We start from the raw sequence: 20,369 nt of genomic DNA on the forward strand, positions 1-20,369 counted from the left end.
TATGATAAGTATTATTCTTTTTATTTACCAACAAAACAGGTGCACCAAATGGAGAACTACTAGGTCTAATCAATCCTCTATTTAGTAATTCCTCAACTTGATTTTGAATTTTTTTTTGATCTATCTGGTTATGCCTATATGGTGCTTTACAAGGTGGTTGTGTACCAGGAATTAAATCTATTTTGTGGTCTTCTGGACGTGAAGGAGGTAAACCAGCTGGTAGATCTTCTGCAAAACAGTCTTTAAAGTGTGCAAGAAATTATTTATGCCTAGGGTGCACATGTTTTTTTTAAACTTGCAGTTCATTCACCCAAATGAGATAATATTTACTACTTTTGCGTAATGCACGTTTAGCTTGAGTATGCGAAAGCTATGGAAAAGCATTAGATGCATGCATACCATACAATGTAATATGTTTTCCTTGAAATTAGATATTAATTGAATGAGTGGAATAATCTATATCAGGGTTATGCTGATGACGCCAAGGCCTAAAATAATATCACTGGACTGTAATGGTACAACTAGGAAATTCCTTCTTTCAGTGTATTCACCAATTTGAATTTCTAAGTCATGCACCTCTTGTATTCCATTATACCTTGTGCCTAAGAATGCTGCTTTAATGCGATAATGCGTAGGAACAGTTTGTAATTTCAATTCTTTCACTAACTTTGCAGAAATAAAATCATGAGTACTACCATCATCATGCAAAATAATCTTTTCTTTTCCATGCACTAAACATTTCATTGTTAATAAAGAATGTAGAGTTGGCATTCCTGGTAAAGTATCCGAAGGAGTAGTAATGTCGTCTTCATCTTCCGTGAAATCAGGCATTTCTTCATGTTCGTCATCTTTCATTACTCCAAGATAGTTGATATGGACAGGTGGCTTCTTCGATTGGCAATTGGCTGCTAGATGTCCAGGTTGGTGACATTTGTAACACACTATAGGTTTGGCTTTAGATACATTGTTTGCAATGGCAGGAAGTCTAGGAATATTAGGATTTGGTTGTGGAATTGGCTTGGAGTTTTGATTGGTATTGGATGGTAAAGCATGTGGTTTTGCCCAAGTTTTACGGAAAGATGATGAAGGAAAACGACCTTGATTAAATCTTCTAAAATTTGAATTGAATTGCTTAGATCCATAGTTACCATTGGCTTGAAATTGCTGTGGACGCTTGTCTCTTCCTCGAAGCTTGTCTTCGGTGTCATGAGCTAAAGAAATTGCGTCTTCAAGAGTTGCAAGCTTGAACATATTGACTTCAGCGTAGTAATGCCCAAGTAATCCAGACATATACTTGCGCTTGTGTGTCGCTTCAGGTACATTCAAGCATGCGTAACTGGAGTAATGCATTCCAAAAGCGTTCGGTGTACTGAGGAATAGGCTCACGATCTCTTTGCTGAAGAAGGTCCCATTGCTTTATGGCTTTTTCATGGAATTGTGGAGGAAGGAAATTCTGCATAAACTTCTTCTTGAAATTCTCCGAGGAAGTGGGACAATCTATGCTCTTACGAACCACGGTCCACCAAAGAGATGCTCTATCCACTAAATGATTAGTGACACACTTGATTTTATCTTTTTCTGCGTATGTTTCCTTATGAAAGTAATCATCAAACTGACTGATGAATGCAAGAACAGTTTTTCTATCTCGAGTGCCATTGAAAGTATGAAATTTGAAATTTCTTTTACTTATCTTTGTTTCTTTGCAGATGGATTGAGCTTCAAGAGTCGTGTCAATGGTACGTCGGATAAGATCTTCAGATTGTGGTTCCTCTTTGTCAGTAGTCAATCTTTGTAAATTGGCCAATTGAACTTGTAATGCTTGCCGGGCTCGTCGTTCTTCATCCAACTGCATCATAATTAAATCCAGCTTTTGCTCCATCGTAGATTCAGGAAGATCGCCTTCAGCCATTAAATCATCCATATGTGGTTCCGTCATCCTGCAAAACTTCAAAAGACCTCACACTCTCAAAATCTAATTAGCGGGATGAGCGTAGCTCAAGATCGGGTATATAAGGCTTATATATTTTTGTGTATGGCTTTCACAATCTTCGTTTTTGGCTATTGCGGGATTTGTAATCTTTGAAAAATCTGCGTTTTGACCTTCTACATGTGCTGAAACTGGTTCAGCAAGTTTGCGTATGCGAACAGTACCTTCCAGAGAACAACTTTGCAGTTCGGAGTTTCTGCGTAGGAATAGTCCTTCTAAAAGTTTTGGACAGAAGTCAGTTTTGACTTCAAGTGACTTGTCTGACTTGCAGAGTTGTAGACTTATGAGACTTGCAGAGTACCAGAACTTGCAGAACTTGAGTGACTTAGAAGACTTGCAGAATTTGTAGACTTTGAACTTGAGTAGTTGGGAAGCTTTAGTAAACTTAGTTTACTAAGAAGCTTTTAGCTTCTTAATTAGTCGACAATTTTTAGGACATGAACATGTCCTCGACGGAATTTTTGGCGCCCTGAAGGTCCTGACGTCCCCGTTGATCAATGATTTGAAGCTTTTATAAAGCTTCAAATTAAGCTAAGCTTTAAAACTTTAGAACTTAAGCTTTTAAGCTTGACAATAGATATGGCTTATCTCTGTATCTCCACGACTTGTATAAGAGGATGTAGGAGTGGTCCTCCATCGTTGCAGGCCGGTCCTTCACGATCAAAGGATGGAAACATAGGTTCTTGACAGCCAGGAATCCACCCGTATCTACTGTTCGCAATGAGATTGACCGTAGAGCTCGATCGTTCTAGGAGCTCCACCTTCGCACAAGATGAGTAGCGATTGGAAGCTCTCGATCTCAGCTTCACTCTGATACCACTGGTGTGCAGATCGAATGCCATATGCTTGCGTAGTGAATGCCGGAAGGTCCCCAAGAACAAAAGAACTCTACTTTTTGCACAAAACTCAAGGTAAAAAGCATGCACGACATGAACAAGAGACCAATTGGGTGCAATTTCCCCCCATGCCTTGTGTGAGCGCTCCACAAAGCATGTATTTTATGTATTAATCATCTTCAAGCTCAAATAATAGCCCAAATTACAAAATAGCACTCTTTTGTCTTTTGAGTTTGCTTTCGCACAAAATAGAAATAAAGCTAATGGGCGGCGCCCAAAGAGTCAGGCGAACCCAATACAATGTCCAAATACAAAGATCATAATCGTGCGCCCATGTGCATACAAAATAATAAACAAATATCCAACGCCTCAATAAATAGGCGCGACAAAATATAGACGCCATGCCTCATGTATGCGCCCATCAAAATATAAGTGATAACTCGAATACTCGCTATCCTCCAATGCTTTCCTCCGCCACTGCTGCTATCTCTACACATCAACTAAAGCATTCACAATCGTTAGTAAAATAATATAATTAAACCGACAAAAGTGAATACCTAGCAGTCTTCAGCTACATAAATAAATCAACTGGTTAGAAATCAATCCTAACCTTAATTTATTACGAGTGGGCACTCTAAACTCATAAACGTTTATTAAATCAATATGCATTTTGCGAAATCACCCGCTATGGAATCACCCATGTACACACTAAATTAATGAAACGCTCGAAAAGGATATGCATCCCCATCAACTTCTCGCACAAAGAGTCCACTTTGTGTATGAGCCCCAGTCATCAAAGTTTACGGAATCCACCGTAAAACCTCACGGAATCCATCGTGGCATGAAATCCACCGTGAAATATGCCTCCTAGCATCATCTAATGATTTCTTTATAAGCACGCAAAACTTGCAACATAGCGATTTTAAGGGAAATCATGTGGTTTTGGGGTTTTATCATGTGTATGGTATTCATATGGGATGGAATGTGATAGAAAAATAATTATCAATTAGATCAATCAGTCTTAATTAGTACATAAATAATACCCAAATATTTATCAATAAATAAATAGTTAAAAATAAGAAATAGAAAATTTTGATTATTTACATCCAAAAAATAAAGAAAAATAACATTTGTATTTGTGAATGTATGATAAGGCTGAGGCATGAGAGTTAGCCTCTTTTCAGCCCTATTTCTATGTTAAAGTAGGGTTTTACCAGTGTTATGAAGGAAAAATACATTTAAAAATGCTCTCTAAATCTACCATCGAATGCACAATCCTAAGCGATAGAGAGAAGGGGATGGTTCAGTGTTTATAATACACTGAATTCTAAATTTTTTTAATGTATGGAATATAGGACATGTGGTCTAAAATTAGAGGGTCTAGTAGCACGAGCATGCTCGGTGGTGGCCCTAGGCAATGCAACAATCTTGTTTAGAGTAAAGGCATGAAAAGACATGTTTTTACACTTTCACAATGCTGGTTGTCAATAAAGGAAAAATGTTTAAGCATTATAAATCATACACAATTGCATTGCAGCAACATATGGTATCATCTTGGATGCACAACAATTGTTTTCATGAACGATGCCCTACGTTGAGAAGGTGAGGTACCCTAAGTTGTGGGGTTAGTGGCTTGTTCCTTGGGGAGTATTCAATGGGGACTATCTATTATCCCCTAGATCAATTCATTAAAAGTGTGGAGTATTTGTCGTACGTGTTTTATGTGTCGACGGCATATCTTGGGCCCAATCCCCGAGGTGTATGAGAGTTGTAGTGGGGCCATGGCAATGACTCGAGGGGCGCTCCCTTTCTTTGTACTTATGTGGTATATTACATCAATATGTATAGGGACTCCCTCTGAGGAGTATGGGAAGGATTATTCATTGGATTACAATCCATACAAACACAAAGCTATGTATTAGAGATTAGAGTAGTATACCCCTTAGACGCTCTTGGATGTGAGGCCATGAGAGGGGTGGTTTGTGTATGTAGTAGAGGCTTGACTAGTGCCATAGAGCTAGTGTTGGTTGGGCCTATTTTAGGTCCTGACAAACAGCAAGTTTAAATCTACTTCAAGCAATATGCATCCAAATTCTATTCCTATGGACCTCTACAAAGAAAGGAAGGAAAAATGCTTATGCTTCTAATGTGGAGAAAAGTATACAACTAATCCTATAACCAAGTTTGTATACAAAAATGCAAAAGCCAAGGTTCATAGTATATTAGTCTTTGAATATTCAAAGGATGACACTAATGAGATCAATGCATTTGTAACTACCACTGAAAATGAGGATGTTGACCAAGAAGTTGGGCGAGAAAACTTTTATGATCCTGCCGATACTTTTCCTTTTGATCCAAGAGGAACTCATGATGAACTGCTTGCTGCCACTAATTGTTCCTTTTCTATGGATGCTTGGATCGGTTTTGAGAGCCCAAATACACTTCGTTTGAAGGGTAATATTCATGGGAAGGATGTGTTTATCCCGATAGATAGTGACAATACACATAGTTTTGTGAATAATTCCATTGTAGATAAATTGAATTATTTTCTCACCACTGATTTATAGCAACCCATATGAATTCAAGTAGCCAATGGTAAAGAAGAAATCAACACTAAAATATGGCCATAGGCTTCTTTATAGCTAGCTAAAAATTATGAAGCAAAAGTAAACATGATTACTTTGAAAATGGAGCCTATAGATTTTGTACTCAAGTATGATTGGTTGATGACATTGGGTAAAATTACTTTGGATTTCTCACAGCTATATATGGAGTTTATCTTTGATGGACAGCTCATCCATTTACAAGGAATCTCTAGTAAATAAAATTTTTAGCTTATCACCATTCAACAACTCAAGGAGTACAAGAGGCGCTCATAGATTTTTGTTTTGCACCTGAATAAAGAGGTTGAAGATCAATCCAAAAATTTAGCAAATCATCCAGCTTTAAAAGCTCTTCTTGAGGAGTACATGGTGTCAAGTGTTTTTCTGAAAACTTAAAAGCCCTAGTCAAACTGTAGTTAGGTTTGATTTTTGCTAGCTTAGTTATTTGCATGACAGTTTGTTTTGTTATTTCGTAGTTGGATTTCTTGTGTTTGTTTAGCCTAGGATATGCTTCTGTCATTTTGTTTGATTTGTTGAGTGTGAAACTTGATAGCCTTGGTCGAGCTTGGTAATTTTTTGGCCAGGATGATTGTCAATAGATACAGAACATTGAAGAACTAGGTATGTTTTTTTGTCGAGACTTTTGCACATCACGGGGATAATGGGTTCACGAGCACTTCACGTTGCACTTGTTGATGCACTACACTCAGGGGTCATCTCTTGTTCTTATCAAATATTTCCATGCCATGGGTTGGGATTATGCACGTTTTGCACCATCATTTAGTACTAGCACGGCATGAGGTCCGCTGCAACTATATGCAGTAAATCTTAGATACACGCGCACATGAGAGAGCACCTGTCATTGAGCACGCACATTTCTTGCACACACCATTTGGGATGTTCATCACAAAGTTAGGAACTTCTGGTTGAGAGTGTAAGGTGGTTGGGAGAGTTCAAGGGTCGTGAAGAACGCCACCAATTGTGAGATGGGTTGTTCTTATCTGGTCAACATCTTGAGGACCATCATTTTCTAGAGTGATTGTGAGATTTTGGATGGGTGGAGCGGAGTATATCATATCTTTTTTATGAGAATTGAGAGGTGAGGATAAGGAATTTTAAATTAAACAAGAAATTTGATTTGCATTTTGCATGACGCACGATCACATCTAGATAGGCTAGGCACAATTCTTCAATGCATACATTATTTTGTGTGTAGCATGGATTGATTGGTTGCATACAACAATCTAACTTTGCATATTTTTCCAATCATGAACGACACAAAGTTCATTTCAAAGAGCATATTTTGATGTTAGGACACATTATATTGAGAAGAAATAGGTACATGCTCAAGGGATGCAGGAAGAATATACAAGAAATATGAAGTTGGAAGGTGTTAAAGATCTTGCAGTTGAGATTGTTATATGTCCAATCTACTTCTTGTTCTATCCAAGATTCTTGAAGTGAGGACTCAAAAGTCCAATGGAGCAGAAGCACAATCCAAGAAAGCAAAGCAATCTAGTAACATAGATGATGATTCTGAAACAAAGTCTGAAACAAAGGATGATAAAGAAAAAGATCTTGCAACCTTAAGGATAAAGGGGGTCCAACTAAAAGATATGGAAAGGACGATCACTGAAGTTAAAGAGAAGGCACTCGTAAGGCTTACATGAAACTGCAAAACTCTGGGATTCCCTATTTGCAAGCTCTCGACTATCATGCAAAGATGGTCAAGAGCGATACACACATGCTTAAGGTCAAGAGTGTTGCTCCTTTAGCAAAAGTAGAAAGAAGAAACAGAAGAGGACCTTGAACGAAGGATGAAGGGTGGAGGCTTCGTCGAGCTTTTGCTGAACAAGCCAGAGGAAGGTGATATCGTGGACTACCGCAACGAGGAGAGAGGCCATGAGGAATTGGAGGCAGACGCTGCTGAGACATGCAAGCTTGATGAAGACAAACGTATTGCAGCAACTAATTATATGTATTGTGAAGACTTGTTGATCAACAAGCCAAAGACGAGGAAGGATGGTGATGAGAAGAAGCTGAATAATAATCTATAATCGGTGACCTACATTATACAAAGACAAGAAGACAACGGAGACGATGGACTAGGGAACAGAAGATCAGCATATGAAGGACGACGACAAAGAATTCGAGGAAGCGGAGATGGCTATGAAGAAGACAACGAGAAGGAGTCAAGACAAAGGAAAACTCGAAGGCTGTGACAAAGCCGAAGCCAAAGGGAGTTTGTCGGCAAATGCTGTCACGAACAAAGTGATGTAGAAACTGATGCAGGGGGCGACAACGATCTGATTATTTGATAGTGTAGGTATGAATTAGATAAACAAGCATTATTGCATGCGGGATTCCAGGAGCTATCGAAGAACGTTGCAAAGAAGTTGGAGACGAAGATAAAGATTAGGCAACAATCGGAGAATGGTGCGACAACTGCGGTGATGATCGAGAAGGAAGAAGAAATGAAGACCACTTGCACCATGTTGCAAGGAAGTTGCTGTGACGTAGCAAAGAGGAAGTCAATGAGTTGTTGTGGCAGTTGGACACGAGTACTATGTCACAAGGGACTTTTAATCAATCCCTATATAGGAAATCTTGTGAAATGTAGGAAATGTTGCAATATTTCCTATGTGTGTATGCATTTATTCCCTATGTACAACTAGGAAATCACATTTCCCACATCTAATAGTAGGGAATTAAAGGTCAATATAGACTATTTCCTACATTCTTTTAAAATTCCCTATGTAAGAGTACACATGAATGTTATTCCCTACTTCTCCTTGTAGGGAATCATAGGTCACTATGAAGATTTCCTATGTTATCTCTAAATTCCCTATATAACGGAATTTTGAAAGAGTGACATTTTCTAATTGTAATAGTAGGAAACTATAAGTACATAGAGAATTTCCTACCTTCTCTCAAAAATCTCTATATGGGAGATTATAAGAAATTCAAGCTTTGATCTAGCTCGTAAACACAAATCAAAATTAATGAAATTGGAAGTAGCCATATGAAGGTGATCCTAGATTTTCTAACCCCCCTAGACACATATGAACATGTTGCATACACACGTGCCTACATTTACATGTGCACACATACACACAGAAACACAAGTGTACATGCTTACATGTGCATATGATAGACACACACACATGCAAGCCTCTTTAGTTTTAGTCACAAGGCCATATCTAAATATAGTCATGGGCTTATTTATCCCTCGAGTAAGTTACTCGTGAATATATGTGTGAATCACATGGGTTCAAAATAAGGTATTTTTAAAATAACGTTTTTATACATTTTTTATATATAAAAGGCTGTAATATAAAGGGGTTATTTACAAATTGAATAGAAAAGGGTTATGTTTTGTTCAAGAAAAATTCATAGATTAGGATATTTATAAATAGGCCATGAATGCATGTGATGTAGAGGATATACATATAGTAACTTCCTCGAGGTTTATCCTAGCACTAAATGTTTGAAATGACCACCATGTTGTAGAAAAATGAGGCCTCAAACCAAGTAGTTACATACCTATTTTGTGCAACATTACTCTCTTTTCTCTAACTTTTTTCGGTGATATAACCATTTAATGCCTATGTTTTGATATTTCATGTAGACATAGAATATTGTATTATGGCATACATGGCAATGTTTGGATTAAAAACCTAATAGATCTTCATGCATGCCTTAAATAAATTTTTCTACAAATCATAGTTATAAGAACAATAGTAAAATACTCATCCTTGCAAGCTTGGACATGTCAATGTAAACATAATCTTGGTCTAGCACTCTATGACCCTTGGATGAGAAACCATCAAGATTTTGAATGGTTATAGTGTTTGGACTAATGACCTAGATGGTTTAAATGGTCCAATTTTTTTTAGATATCCTATTACTCTTGTTAGAAAAGAATGTTGATATTTGTATAGCTTCTTTAAATGAGAAAGATGGTTCTTGCCTTTGACTGCCATAGTGAAAACAAGTGTCCAATGCGCCATAATCTTCCTTTAGTAGTTCTTAAAATAGCAAGACACATATGTTGTATACTCTAGATTACTAAAAAACCATGGGATCTCCTAGTAACGCCCCTTATGGACTAACTTTTAGAGGTCCCTAGAAAGGAGGAGTTACACTGTATGACTATTGCAACCATAAAAAGGAAAAATACAAAATACAAAGCAACATAGTTCAACAATCCATTGTGATGGCTTGGTTTGTAGTCATTGTGATAGAGCAATTCTCTAAATGAATGTAAGGATGGCACTATAAGCTTGGGTAGGGCCATAGCCATAAATAAGAACTCCACATTTTCTTCTTTATCACAATTCATTCTAGAGTGACGATGCTAGCAAAAATCCATTTTTGAGCTATATCCATGTAATTCGCAAGGAACCTAAGCATATAAACTAAGATAAAAGTGTTTGCCATTTGGATCAATGCTCCAGAATGACTAAGGGCCATTTCATATTCATTCAGGGACAAATGTGTGCAACAAAGCCATTAATTGAGGTTGCAATTATCCAATGGGGGATAGAACTATCTTAGTGTTGCTAAATTTGACACGCAAGAGGTGAGTGGATAGTTTTCTATAGTACACAAAAAGAAGTGGCTAGCCATTGCCACCAATCAAATGCATGCAAGCATCCAAACAAATTTGAAAGCAGGAGCACCCAAATCATGTTTGATCTGCCTTTCATTTATTTTTATTTATGCATTCTAATGTGTTTGTTCATTTGGACATCTATGAAACCTTCCTAAGCCAACAATGTTTCTCAAGGTGATCAAGTTCATGAGTCAACTTTGGCTCTTTACATGCGTAGCCTAATATGTCTAACCAACAAAGCACCACTCCAAGTCTATCTCATATATGTAGATAGTTGAGGTATATATTTTTTATTTGAACCTTCAACAAATTTTCAACCTCTTACTAGTTGTATGATAATTCCACTATGCATCATCAGGCTAGAGGCAATTGAAAAAGAAAAACAAGGGGGCCTATTCTTGGATAAGATAGAAAGGAACATATTGTGGTGGGTCCATGAAAACCTTGATTAGGGGCTACTACTATCTTTCAAGGGAGGCAAATGATATTCTGGACTTGCATTGAGAAGAAGACCATGGTGAAGAAGGTGACCAAACTATGAAAAGAGGTTGATACAAACAAAACTAGTAATTGCAGCAAATCATTAGCAGAAGGATGGATAATGTCTTGTGAAATCAAGATAAATAGAGTGTTGCAGTAGGCTGAACCTGGTTGGGCTTCTCTTGCATTGTACAACCTCACATGCAAGTATTTATTTCTACCATAAGGGAATCTCTTTAAAAATACATGCAAACCATCATCCACAAGTAGAGAGCAAACATAGTGTAAGGATAAAGATGATCTATTCTACCTTGCTCCATGTCATGTTTGGTGATAGCCACTTGAAATCTAACCCAATGGTATTCGTTCCATATTTCCCTTGCTAGCATGTGCAGTCCTTATATCTAATCCACAAAGACATTTGTTAAAAAACTTGGTATTGAAGGCTAAGTTTAAACCTAAAGTCTAAAGAAAGTTTAAAGTTTTTGTATGTGAAAGTTCCCATATAGGCTATACCTTGAGCCAAACGAATTAAAATAATCAAACTTTAGCTTATCACTTGTTTGCATATAAAGTAGAGCATATAGGCTCCACCTCTCAATATAGCATATAAAACACAAGTGAAGGGATAAGCCAAAAGTGGAAAATTAAAATTTCACTCTATTTCTACTAGGTATAGATTGGAATGAATGATGAGCATATTGGAGAAATGATTTCGCAAATATCTGGTGGACAAATGGTTGATGGATATTGGTGCACCCTGATGTGCACAAAGAGAGAAATTTCTTCCCATGGATCTGTATGGTGAGTTCCAGCACAACTTTATTTATTTGTTGTTGCTGTAAACATCGATTGACCTTGGCATTACTGTGCAACATATTGACATGGCTTGAGGATCTAGAAGGTTGCTGCTACTGCATTGCTTTTTGCATTAACCAATGGCCATACATTCGGGGCTCACATCTGGAGGAACACGATCTTAGATGTTTCTTTTGGATCAAATGATGTATGGTGTATCAACACCATCCTTGCTTCTTTCAAGTTGCAAATGACAGGTTCCATGGTAGTAAAAGGGGAAAATTTCTTATGTTTGGTAGGTAGGCAGGAGATTATTCTAGTAGAAGGATAGAAGAGGACCATAAGTCATCTTCAAGCAAAACAACTCGTGTTTCCATTCACAGGCACCTTTGACTGATTTCCAACATGTAAGTGGACTTAAGATCTTTTTTCTTTGTGCACAAATTTTTCAAATAGTGATACATATTGTTGAATGCACTATTCAAGGTAGCAATTCCGAGTAAATTTTTAAACAGTGATACACTTGGATATGGGGCTTACAAAATAAGGCTGGTAATCAATATGTCCTACATCTGGACATGGTCTTGGGGATATTCATGTGGTGAGCAATAGAGCAGCAACCTGGAACTTGCAAGTCTGTAGATAGATATTAGCAGCAACTTATGAGTATGTAGAAGAGTCAATAGAAAATTTTTAGCATTGCAGTGGGAGCTGTGCATGAGCACACTTCAACCAAAAAAATTAGTCTATAGATAGACCGTACATATAGACCTTATAACACGGTAGCAGGTGGGAGAATCAGAAGGCGATGTAGCATATGATGATTCTGCTGCCCTCCTCCCCTCGCCCCTCCCCCATGGACTCCTCCTGCAGTAGCCCCTCCCATGGCCTCCTCAAAGGCCTCAGTCGTGACCGTGATCGGCCCCGTTCTGCTGGCCCTGCCCGCCGCCACGACGACCTCAAGCGCTCCACCCCTTCCCGTGACCGCGAGAATGGAGGAGCCTTGCACGAGTGAGGCAGCAGTGACAGGGCCTCGTCGGAGGAGATGCTGGTCAGCTTGCCTGCCTCTCGGTCCTTCGTCGACCGCGATGGCAAGGACAGGGGCGAGGAGGGGGGCGAATTCAGAAGGAAAGGGCATGGCACTGAGAAGGAAGGCGGGGACGAGTACGAGGACAGCTCTGACAGAGCGGACAGAAGCCGCAATGCCTTGAGAAAGGTGTCGATCCACGAGCATTTCGATAGACACTACCCCGAGAAGTCCTATGCGGCAGAGCGTGATAGATCTGAGAAAAGTGATGGTACTGCAAGGATCGGGGTTGAAGAGTCTTCACTAAGGGTTCCGTCCTTCCGCCATAGCCACGGAGCTTTGGCTTTTTGTTAAAAGATATTTTCATCATCCGTCAACACCGTCACTCTCCTTCTTCATCCGTCAACACCGTCACTCTCCTCCTCACAGCGAGATACGGGGCGTCGATAAACCTGGCCAGAGCTGTGCGTCGGCACAATGACTGGCTCCCGCATTCGACGATCACCCTGGCTCCCGCATTCGACGATCACCCTTCTTCTTATGTACAGAGCTGAGAAAAGGCCTCTGTTCTCTTCCGCCTGTGATAGCCAGCTCTACAGGGCCTTTCCTTCGTGAGTGGAGATGGCGGCTTCCACAGGATGGAGCAAAGTGGAGGACCTCGTGGAGAATCTTAGCTCGCTTGACACGACTGCCAGACTCAAGGCTCTTCGGGATGTCAAGAACCAGATTATTGGCAACAAGACTAAGAAACTTTCGTACATCAAGCCAGGGGTTGTACCTCGAGTGGTGGAGATACTGGCCAACGACACAAAGACACCATTGTTGGTACAGTCTGCTACTGCTATTGGGAGTTTTTGCATGTGGAATTCAAGCTGGTGTAAAGGCTGTTCTGGATAGCGGTGTTCTTAACCAGGTCAAATCCTGTCTATGAATAGGCTCTTTTTCCAACATTCATCAGGTCAGGATACTTCTTCTATTGGCTTCACTGGATCTGGTGAGGAAACCAGGTCAAATCTTGTCGGAGGTGATGGTCCCTTTCAGCAGCAACTTGCAAGTAGATTTGTGGAAGTTGATACTCTGTCACACAGGGACAACTTCAATGGTACTGATTTGTGTGGTGAAGGGGGTTGTGACATGATCCTAGAGACTTCCTGAGTAGGAGGCCCAACGTCAAGATTTGTGGAAGTTGATACTCTGTCACACAGGGACAACTTCGATGGTACTGATTTGTGTGGTGAAGGGGGTTGAGGTCCAATGTCAAGATGTTACTTATTTGCTGATATTGCAAATTTTCTTGCTCAACGTTGGGTTGATGCCATCTCATCTTCTGATTCAATAGTGGTGGCGGTATATTTGGGTGAAAGTGAACATCTCCCAAGATTGTCTGCAAGATCTGGGAATGCTAGTCCAAAGAATCTGCAGCAGGGCTGATTACATCTGGTTTTGTCATGGTAGATGACAACCTGGGTGAAAGTGAACATCTCCCAAGATTGTCTGCAAGATCTGGGAATGCTAGTCCAGAGAATCTGCAGCAGGGCTGATTACATCTGGGTTTGTCATGGTAGATGACAATTTGCAGATCTGGGAATGCTAGTCCAGAGAATCTGCAGCAGGGCTGATTACATCTGGGTTTGTCATGGTAAATGACAACCTGGGTGAAAGTGAACATCTCCCAAGATTGTCTGCAAGATCTGGGAATGCTAGTCCAGAGAATCTGCAGCAGGGCTGTTTACATCTGGGTTTGTCATGGTAGATGACAACCTTCGCACGAGAATGTTGAGGTTTTAAATTTCATGTTGAACATGGTTCCAGAAAGCTGATATTGCCATGCTTCATGACGATCGTCCTTGTTCATTATTATGATCGTCCTCGTTCGTTATTCCATTGATGAGCGTCTATATTCCAGCTAATGATACATTGTTTCGGTTATATTCTTTCCAGCTAATGAGGGTCTATATTCTCGTGCGAAGGTTCAGTACTAAGCCCCAGCCTTGCAAATACGATCCAAAGCAGGAATGTGCCCTAGCTCTCTTTACAACAAATTTCACTACAGTTGCATTTATATTGGGAGCTTTGACGTCCATAATGTCAGGATTTTTGGGCATGATGATCGCAACATATGCGAATGCTCGCACAACTTTGGAAGCCAGAAAAGGGATAGGCAAAGTATTCAAAATTGCCTTCCAATCAAGTTCGGTGATGGGTTTCTTACTTGCTGCTAATGGCCTCATAGTTTTATACATCACTATAAAACTGTTCCAACTTTATTGCAAGGATGATTGGGAGGGCCTTTTTGAGGCCATCACTGGCTATGGGCTTGGATGCTCATTCGTGGCTCTATTTGAAAGGGTTGGAGGTGGAATCTATACCAAAACTATGGATGTTGGAGCAGATCTTGTTGGAAAAGTAGAAAGGAATATCCCAAAGGACGATCCGCGAAATCCAGCGATCATTGCTGACAATGTGGGTGATAATGTGGGAGATATTGTTGGAATGGGTTCAGATTTGTTTGGCTCCTTTGCTGAAGCTTCTTGCGCAGCTCTTGTTGTGGCTTCCATGTCATCATTTGGCACAAATCATGACTTCACTGCTATGTGCTTCCCTCTACTCATTAGCTCTATGGGCATTGTGGCATGCCTCATCACAACCTTGTTCGCAACTGATGTGTTCGAGATCTCAAATCTAAGGGATATTGAATCTACACTGAAGAGACAGTTGCTGATATCCACCATCTTAATGACATTCGGTGCAGCTTTTGTTTGTTTGTTGGCACTACCATCCACGTTTTACATATATGATCCTAACAGTGGTGCAAAGATGGTTCAAAACTGGAAACTATTTTTTTGCGTCGGAGTAGGGCTTTGGGTAGGCTTGGTAATTGGCTACGTTACAGAGTATTTCACCAGCAATACATACAGACCAGTCCAGGATGTTGCTGATTCTTGCAGGATAGGAGCTGCTACTACCAATGTCATATTTGGTTTGGCACTTGGCTACAAGTCTGTAATTGTTCCAATATTTGCTATTGTTGTTGCCATCTATGTCAGCCATATCCTAGCAGCCATGTACGGGATCACAGTTGCAGCTCTTGGAATTCTTTCTACCATTGCCACCTGTCTAGCCATAGATGCATATGGCTCCATAAGTGATAATGCTGGTATCGCAACTGGTCTCTGGATGACCATGATACTTCTTACACATCTCTCCACAAGAAGCGCAGCCGCAGTATAGACTATGAGGCCGCGAAGGCTTTCAAGATGGATAGATTCCTCAACCATAGGACTTCTTCAAAGTCCAGCTTGCGGCATCAACAGCCCCCAGTTGACAGCACTTTGGGAGAGCGCTTTCTCAGATTAGAAGAGATGAAACTGCAGATGCAGAGAGTCTGAGCGATTTCGTGATGATCTGGAGGCCAGGTGTACAAAGATGTTTCTAGAGTCCCAGAAGCAGATTGTTGAGATGTTTGCTTGGGCTCTGAGCAGCAGTAAGAAAACTGATGAGCTCTTGTTGATGATTGTCGGTATTTTATTCATCATTTGATTATTCTAAATGTTTCTTTCTTCCAGCTGATTTTTGGCTCTTCATGCTACGTTTCATATCATTTCATCTATATTACAGCTAATGCGTTGAAATTATTCCACGCTTTGTTTATAAGAAATGTTTCGAGCTGATGGGATGATATTTCATTTCATTCTTATTCCACCTGTTGATATGTTTCAGCTGATGTTTCATTATTATTCCAGCTGTTGAGTTGTTCTAGCTGATGTTTCATTGTTTTCAGTTGTTGTTTGTCTATTTTTAGTTGATTCATCTGTTCAAGCTTATGTTTATTCTACTTGATGTTTTATCTATTCTAGCTAAGGAGTTGATGTTGCAGCTAATGTGTGCTCACTTGATGCACTTCTGGGATTCCACTTCCGGTGTCTCGTGTCTCTCTTCTCTTCTCTCTTCCTCCGTTCCTCGTCTCCCTCGCGTGCTGTTCAATATGAAGTTTGTAAGATGCTTCAAACCAGAAGGAGAAGTTGGTGAGCCCATAAAAGTATGAACAATGAATTCCTTGTTTTCACCTGCTCAATTTACTATCAGATGGTGTAAAGAACAGGGCAAAAAAGGTATGCGTGTTTTGATGTTTTGATGTTTTACAAATGCGTGTTTTGATGTTTTACAAATATCTCTTATGTTTCTAAACTTTGGTTTATTATGTGTACATAAAGGTAACAAAATTACAAATGATGGTACAAGAGATAATGGAACAATGAAAGCTAAGGAGGTCATTGGCCCTAATGTCTCTTCAAATCACGATACAGGTATTTCTTTATTTCTACTAAACTTTGAAAATTAAAATTTTTACATATTTTACATCTTGCTTTATTAGGTGATTCATTTTGAGATTAACTAGCTTTAATTAATCTCTTTGTCTAATTTAAAATGTTCATAGTTATTTATATTTTTAAACTTTGAGTAATTGTGTGTATATATATAAATATAGATTAAAGAACAACGAAAGGTGGGAAAAGAGGTAATGTAAGAAAGGGAGATCAAGAGGTTACTTGCAATAATGTTTCTTCAAGTCAAGATGCAAATACCAACTTTAAGGATCAAAAACTTGTACAAATTTGGTGACCCAAATTGATACAAAATATCTAATTACTTTCTTTTGTATTATTGAATTTTTTCATAATCTTGTATTATCGTGAACTTTGGTTAACTCTATATATATATAGGTAAACAAGTTACTAAAGATGACACGAGACAATGCAAGAAAGGAAGACATTGAGATTGCTTGCCTTAACACTTCTTCAAGCCAAGAATCAAGTATTACCAGCTTTCTTATGTTGATAATGAGTCATTTTTTGAAATGGTTATACTAACTAATGATATTTGATCACTTATCAATAGGAGTGATACACATACCATCATATGATGATATCTATCGGCCACCCATGTTGAAATTTAGAGAAGAGGGTAGACAAACATTTATTACTTTGCAACATATTGGAGATTTAAGGGATAAAACAATCAAGACACACATGTTGCTTAATTAGTTTTTAGTTTTATGCTCTTTTAAAATTATTTTCATTTTTCTTTTGGTTGCTAGAAGTAGATGTTGATGTTTTAATTTGTTTAATCTATTTTGATCATTCGATGTATGTTATTGATCCTTACTTAGAAATGATGACATTCTCTATATAATTTTCTAGTTAAAAATTTATTGTGTAATTTCTTGTTTGATTTTAGCATGTCTAAGAGGAAGAGCAAAGTAGATAAAGTGATAAGAAAAAAAGAGAATTTCCACGGAATTCCCTAGTTGAAAGTACATATAAGTAGGGAATGTAAAAAATAGGAAAAATGAGAGATTACCTAGTGAGAGTACCTAGAGAATCACCTCTAGAAAAATTTTCCTATATATGAAATATTTCCTATATAGGAATTATTCCCTACATAGAAAATTTTGTATTTTCCTATGAAGGAAATATTTCCTACATAGGAAAAGTCTTATGTGATTCCCTACTTGTTCTCACTAGGAAATGTCCCATTTTTCCTAGTTTTTACTTTCCCCACTTATATGTATTTTCAATTAGGGAATTCCATGGGGAATTCTCTTTTTTTCCTATATGGGGATCGATTGAAAGTTCCTTGTGTGTGTGGGAGAAGAAAGAGCAATTGCAGCAAGAGCAGGAAAATGCAGAAGGTCGTGGTGAAGGAGCGACAACTTGGTTGCAAGAAAAGCTAGAAGAAGACCATGTCAAAGCTACCACAGAGGGGATGACGAAGGAAACGACCTGCCTTCTGCGACAAAGAAGGAGCCAAACTCTGACAAACTTTGTTGGAAATTTTGGTCTTTGCCGCTAGTTACTACGGAGGATTGCGAAGGATGTGCTTCTTTGTCGAAGCCTTCTGATGTGGACGACTACAACAAAAACTGGCAAGACAAGCTAATTTGGAAGTTCTGCAGCAAAAGACGGCAGCAGAAGATGAACATGGAGGATGACAAAGCAGTCCGTTTTCGTAGAGGGTGGCATTAACGTAATGCAAGAAGTAAAAAGCCTTAAAGGCTATAAAGCTTTCTGAGCTTTTGATCTCCTGAACGTTAAAGTTATGAAGTTTAAGGAATTAAGGGGCTTTTTGGGAAAGCAAAAGCATATCCAATGTGAGTAAGAACGTAAAAAAACTATAAAAGGAGAGGAGAGTAGAGAGTTAGGGGACCTTCCCTTAGAATCTTCTTGTCATCTTGTGAGAGAGATGTGAGAGGAGGGTCGCATGTGAGAGGATAATTTTGGACGTGCTATTGTCGAAGTGGAAGAAGTTAGACTTTGTGGTGTCAAGCATTGGCTCAAGGCTGTTAAGGTATGAGAATACAGTTCACTTGGTTTATTGTCAAAATTTTGATACTTTCATTGTGAGTTATCTTGTTCGTGTGTGGTTTGTGGTGTATTGTCGAATATTTGAATTTTTTAAGTTGTGTTGTGCATTCGACAAAGTCAATTACCCAACTGGCACTCCTTAATATCTCATTATCGAGTTGTGAGGGAGGCTTGTTCTCAATCACCGCTCGCGTAACATCTCTTTTTTTGGGCCCCCACTAAGGAGTGCCAAAATTTTTGACTTTGTTAGTGATTTGTGGATTGATTTCTTGTTTATAATCGTTTTTTTAGATGGCTAGTTCTTTTCCTGAATTTTATGGTAAAAAGGGAGAGGATCCTCAGTGATTCCTCGAAAAACTGGAGCTTGGATGTATTATCCAGCGAATAAATGACTCAACTCTGAAACTCCAAATTCTGAAATTTCAATTGTTAGATGAAGGTCATAATTGGTTTGAAGATTATGAAAAGACCCTTAGATTAAGAAATCCTCCTGTTCCTATGGAATATGAAGGAACTAAACATGCGTTCCTTGACCGTTTTAAAGAAACTGAAACTTCCCATGACCTTTGGAGAAAAATAAAAACTTGCCAAAAGAGAGAAGACTAGAGCATAGAATTATTTGCCATAGAGTACGCTAGACTTTGGGATCGTTGGAATGTATCTTTAGGCCAGGAGAGAGCCTCGAAAATGTTGAAAATTAAAAATTTCATTGAAAATTTGTAAGGAGAGGTGAGGAAAAAATTGGAAATCAAAGAATCTAGTACTTTTGATGAAGCCGTAATGATTGCCATAGAAAAAGAGAGAAAATTTGAGAAATTTAAAAAAAGAGAGTCATTTAGAACACCTATTGAAAATAGAGACCAAACTTGGCAAAGAGACGAACAGAATTATCAAGTTTTAGCAAGACAAAATGCTCAACTAGCACCAGAAGTTGAAGATCCATTATCTAGACAAATGCAAAACATGAGGCTAGGAGCTTTGAGAGGTCGATCCTTAGGACGAGGCAATGGAGGACTAATGGGATAATCTAATCAAGAAAATTTGAGAGGTGGAAGAAGAGGAAATGGTAGAGGATATTTTCAGAGACCAATGGTAACTTGTTATTCATGTGGAGAGATAGGTCATATAAGTACAAACTGTCCATATCCACCTGCAGCAAGAGGGGATATGTATCCTTTACCTCAAAATCTTTCTAACAGACAGAATGATTTTGGGATAGAAATAAAAAATGATTCTACTTCTCAAGAATCTAAGTTAAATGAAGAAGAGAAAGGAAAAAGTGCCATAAATTGTATTCTTTTAGAAAATAAAAAAAAGAAAATAAAACTATTGATGTTATGCCTGCAATTAAAAGAAGAAGAGATGCTGAGAGAGATGAACCTGAAACTAGTAAGGCTGGTGAGGAAAGAGGGAGAAAAACAAAGAGAGGAGAGAAGAAAGAGAAGAAAGAGAAGAAAGAAGAAAATAGATCGAAAGCGCCTAGAAAACATTATCATGCAACTGATATTCCTTTGGGAGAAGGAGAAAGTGACTATGATCTAAAGAAAGATATGATGCGTAGGAAAGCTAATATATCTTTTGCTCAGTTGATGGAGTTATGCCCTAGGATGAGAGGATAATGGAAGAAATTAGTAAATCCAAAAGGGAGAGAAAGAAAA

At 38.7% G+C, this 20,369-nt stretch overlaps 1 pseudogene across 1 annotated transcript; it reads left to right on the top strand.

Annotated features, from left to right (window-relative positions):
• The first annotated feature begins 14,233 nt into the window (after positions 1-14,233).
• On the top strand, positions 14,234-18,644 carry LOC148033372 (pyrophosphate-energized vacuolar membrane proton pump 1 pseudogene; annotated as a pseudogene). The gene is made up of 3 exons (XR_015691306.1): positions 14,234-16,458; positions 16,561-16,653; positions 17,071-18,644. The product of XR_015691306.1 is annotated as a pyrophosphate-energized vacuolar membrane proton pump 1 pseudogene (transcript).
• Positions 18,645-20,369: the final 1,725 nt, after the last annotated feature.

The sequence above is a fragment of the Lygodium microphyllum genome, chromosome 7 (assembly GCF_053477565.2).
Source record: "Lygodium microphyllum isolate KBCC chromosome 7, Lygodium_microphyllum_v1.1.10, whole genome shotgun sequence".
Lineage (NCBI taxonomy): Eukaryota > Viridiplantae > Streptophyta > Polypodiopsida > Schizaeales > Lygodiaceae > Lygodium > Lygodium microphyllum.